Source organism: Xenopus laevis, chromosome 5L, assembly GCF_017654675.1.
Source record: "Xenopus laevis strain J_2021 chromosome 5L, Xenopus_laevis_v10.1, whole genome shotgun sequence".
NCBI classification, from domain to species: domain Eukaryota; kingdom Metazoa; phylum Chordata; class Amphibia; order Anura; family Pipidae; genus Xenopus; species Xenopus laevis.
The window spans coordinates 42213631-42218921 of record NC_054379.1 but is presented as its reverse complement, the minus strand read 5'-3'; positions in this window follow the sequence as shown (position 1 = coordinate 42218921).

The following is a 5291-nucleotide window of genomic DNA, read 5'->3' as shown; positions in this document are numbered from 1 at the left end:
TCTGCTCTGACGTGGTTGTTTTCCTACATGGGATTTGTACAAGAAGAATTGTTGTGGAATTATAAATTTTTCTTGCATTTGGTAAGTGCAGGTGTGGGGTCTAGTATCCTAAATACTTGGGAGCTGAAGTTTTCTGTAATGTGAACACCATGCCTTTAGACCACTAGAAACATTAAAGGACATGTAAAGCCTACATTTTACTACCCCTCCATTTGCCAGTGCCATCACATTTTCCTAAAACAAATAGCAGCTTTCACCTGGCAGCCATTTTTCCTGTGACACATCATTAGTAACATTGACATCTGCAAACAGGACATGAATGCTGTAAAGTGCATGCAATGCAGAATGCAGGTTTACACAACATACTTTGATAAAATGTTCTGCTTGGGTTGAGCACTGCAATGGCTGAGCTCAGGAGAGGGGGTTAGGAGAAAAAAAAGGATCAAACAGCTAGAGTTTCTATGGGAATCAGAAGTGCTATCTCTTAATTGGTTATTAGACTGGAGGGTGTGTTTAGTAAGCTGAGCTGAGAAGAACTGAGCATGCTCATTAGCCAACAGCCAATGTAAATTCCTGAGAGAGGGGGCAGAGCAGGTTCGAGGAGGAGAAGGGATTCTATGTGATTAAGGTGATGCTGCAGCCTTACTGTTAATCTTTTAACAACCAGAATGGCAGGTATCTAAAGATTTCATAGAGGCTGTTCACTGAAATTTTAGTGGGGGAGGGGGTTTATATGTCCTTTAAAAAAAATCACTTTATTGCAAATACATTATTAGCTATATTGACCCCATGAAGCGATGTCTCGAATTTAACATTTCAGCATTTTACGTTTTCTCTCACTTTAAACCATGTTGTCTCGGTTCTACAAATTTATAATGTTTTTTTGCAGATATATATTTTCCTGCATTTTACACTAAACATTTGGCCTGCTTTTCTGAAAATATGTGTTTCTCCATTATGTTTTAGCTGTTTAAAACACGAAATGCATCAACGTTTTACTGTAGATCCTGAGGTTTGCACCTCATATGGCCCTCCACAAACCACTTGTAATGCCATTTTAATGTTTCCCCTGATAAACATATAGTGAATACAGTAACCCCTCTTGTAAAATATAAGGATATTATAAATTACTGCAGAGTTCCATGAAGGCCGTGTTTTTATACAGGTCAAGCATGGAACTCTGAGGTGACTTCTAATATCCTCATATTTTGAAACGGGGGGTACTTTATTATAGTGCACAAGTTTCAGTGAGTCATGTGACCACTAAGCTCCAATTATAACCGATGACATCACTAAGCACAGTTTATAAGGATATTTATAAGGAAAATACAAACTTTGAAAAGTATCACTTACTATGCTTATGAAAAATAACATGTCTGTGAAGGACAGTATTGTTTTTTTAAGGATTTTCTCAACATGTTGTTATGCCCAAACACCTTCTGCCACAGTCTGTTCCCATGTGTAATGGGCTGTGCAGAAATCCCCACTCATCTGGCTCCATAACAGTCAGGCATTAACACTGCTCTTTGATAATGTATATGTTTTTAGTGGTGCTGTGTGTGTGTACAAAAGCGATTTGTTAATGTCGAAAAAATGCTTACAACGTGTGATGATTTCAAGCTTGGAAAGAGTATTCCGGCTCAGGTTATTTTATCCTTCATTAAACCATTCTCTATAAGTTCTACGTGGATTTATGTTGTGCTCTTTTATCAGTGATGGGCAGTTGAGTTTAATGTTTTTGTAGTTACTCTGCAGCCACAGAAATGTACTCTAAATCCAACTAATTGCAACATTCTTATAATTTGACAACTGAATAATTTGAAATCCTTTATACTAAGGATGCACTGAATCCAGGATTCGGCCTTTTTCAGCAGGATTCGGATTTGGCAAATCTTTCTGCCCGGCTGAACCCAATCCGAACCCTAATTTGCATATGCAAATTAGGGGGAGGGAGATCACGTTATTTTTTTGTCAGAAAACAAGGAAGTAAAAAAATGTTTCCCCTTCCGCCCCTAATTTGCATATGCAAATTACAGTTCGGTTCGGTATTCGGCCGAATCTTTCATAAAGGATTCGGGGGTTCGGCAGAATCCAAAATAGTGGATTTGGTGCATCCCTACTTTATACAAAACCACATTTATTAAAAAATAAGAAATCACAACTATATATTACTTATTTATGACTGCCAGGTGCAGTTGTACTTCATTATAAATGTAAGGATTGCAAGAAATGCTAATAAATAATGACCATCTCTATGGCGTAATACAGCAGACCCTCATATCGACAGGTTGCCAGTCTGGGTCTATGTTCCACCTAAGGACACACATCTACATCCTTTTTTTTTGGAAATTGAAAATTTTTATTCATTTTTAATTGCCAGAAAAAAGAATATTGTCAACATATGGAACGAAGGAATAACTAGCTAGAGAGAACATACAAAACTGTAATCTAATTGTACCATTAATCAGTAGCATAACATATTATCCATACATCTCTATCCATTAATGCTATAATGAGACATCTCTTGTCCCAATATTCCAGATTTACATCTACATCCTTTTGAGTTGCCGAATGAATGGAAATTTTTATTTTTGTGCTTTAGTGGTCCTATAAAAGTCTAAATCCCATAAGGCTCCCCTAACTACAAAGAACACATTTCATGTGCTGAAGTAGCAAAATTCCCTTTAACATAGCTGTCCAACTGGAGGCCAGATGCAACTCTTAAAGTGACATCATCATTTTTATAGAATCTGGCCTGCAAGCATAGTGATATGAAACTTAATTGTCTCACTGCAAAAAAAAAAAAAAAAAAAGACTTTTCTAATGCTATAAAGCAGTATGAAGTAGAAATGTTGATTTATCATTTAAGCGATGCCTTGATGCTACATATTTTGGCGTTTTCTCAGGGAGGATTACTAGTAGTTCATTTTTTCCCCTATTTATATAGACTGTCTACACGAATTCTGATTACATGCTGGAAATAATATTACAAGATGTCTTTCATGCTATCAAATATCACAATGTGACTAGATATTCTTAACATCTATTCTGGAAGATTTAGAAAAAGGTCAAAACCATATGAATTTTTAAATAGTGTTATATATATATGGAAGGCTTACTCATTATGTGTGCCTCATTTGTATTTAAGCTTTATAAATAAATTCTGCTTAAAGATACAGAACACATTGTAAAGGGTCAAGGGGGTCATATATTGTGGCATATTTATGTACAGTAAGTGCAAATTTGATTGTAAAAAAAAATGTTAATACATCAAGCATAAAAACATAATACTACGTTTAGTGTAGGGATGCACCGAATCCACTACTTTGGATTCTGCTGAATCCTTCACAAAGGATTCGGCCGAATACCGATCCGAATCCTAATTTGGATATGCAAATTAGGGGTGGGAAGGGGAAAACATTCTTTACTTCATGTTTTGTGACAAAGTCACGTGATTTCCTTTCCCACCCCTAATTTGCATATGCAAATCAGGATACGGATTTGGTTCGGCCCGGCAGTAGGATTCGGCCAAATCCTGCTGGAAAAGGCCGAATCCCGAACCGAATCCTGGATTCGGTGCATCCCTAGTTTAGTGTGACAAAATCGACTTGAGTAAATACAAAACAGGCATGGGATCTGTTATTCAGAAACCCATTATGCAGAAAGCACTTAATTATGGGAAGACCATCTCCATTTTTATAAAATAATTCATATTTTTTAAAATGAATTCATTTTCTCTGTAGTAATAAAACAGTACATTGTACTTGATCCCAACTAAGATATAATTTATCCTTACTGAAGGCAGAACAATTCTATTGGGATTATTTAATGTTCAAATGACTTTTTAGCAGACAAGGTATGGTGATCCAAATTACCTAAAGATCACTTATCCGGAAAACCCCAGGTCCCGAGCATTCTGGATAGGTTGCTGCTGTATATCAGTGAATACTGTCAGTTTACCAGCCTGAAGCTGGCATGGACCTGACCTGAACATTCTGACACTGGTAAAGTTTCTTTGCCCAAAGATATTGTAGATTTATACATCTGCCCCATCTCAAGAAAAAGTACTGTCATTATCGCATCAAAATCGTGTTGCCATTTTCCTGCCCTATATTAACTGAAAATGGAAGAGCCACTTGTTTACTGCATTATTTTCTGTAGCTTGGCTCATCCAAATGAGTGGGGTCTGCTTAGCTTATAAGCAGTTTAAAGTGGCAACCTAACAGATCATATTATAGAGATTTAATGAGAAACTCGTCTCTCTACAATGCTGGCAAGTTTTCTGATCAAAAATACAACTGGGTGGCCCTCACCATTGCTCTTACCTGTGACAACACAGCCTTTAAATAATAAGGAAAGCTACAGAGACGGTTTATTGCCAATAGATCAGCCACAATGGTGCAAGCTAGAACCCTATATTTATTCTGTAGAATGCTTTACCATACCTGAGTAAACGGCTCTAAAAGCTCTCTCTGTTTGTTTAGAATAGCAGCTGCCATATTAGCTTGGACTGACATCACTTGCTCATAGCTGTGGGCTCAGATTACAACAGGGAGGGGGGAGCAAACTGAGCATGCTCAAGCCCTGCCCTTGAGGTTTAACCTGAAAAAAGCAAGTCTGATACATAAGCCCATGTGTGCACAATAAAATGAAAGAAATGTTGTGTTATTTTTGACAGAGGACTCAGATCAGTGTTACTTTGAGGTTTTTCTGGTATATTTATATAGACCTTTCTGATAAAGCTTACTTTCCTTCTCCTTTAACCCAGCATCAGATGCATCTGTTTGTACCAAATATTCTTTCTTAACATTAGGATTGATTTGTGAATTTCAATATCTGATGTATCTGAAATACTTTTTCAGCTTCTGGGTTCCATTGGACATCATGGATTTGTTAAGTCAGTCAAAGATGCTACAGAAGTGGCAAAAATGGGGATAAACCTAGGGACTTCACAAATAAATGCACCTATTTTTCACTTTCATATGAAGACCTGAAAGTGCCATATATACAGGTATGGGATCTGTCATCTAGAATGCTCGGGACCTGGGGCTTTCTAGATAACATATCTTTCTGTAATTTGGATCTTCATACCCTAAGACTACTAGAAAATCATTTAAACATTAAATAAACTCAATAGGCTGATTTTGCCTCCAATAAACATTCATTATATCTTAGTTTGGATCAAGTACAAGGTACTGTTCTATTATTACAGAGACATTTTTGGATTATTTGGAAAAAATGGAGTCTATGGGAGACTTTCTGTAATTCAGAGCTTTCTTTATAACGGGTTC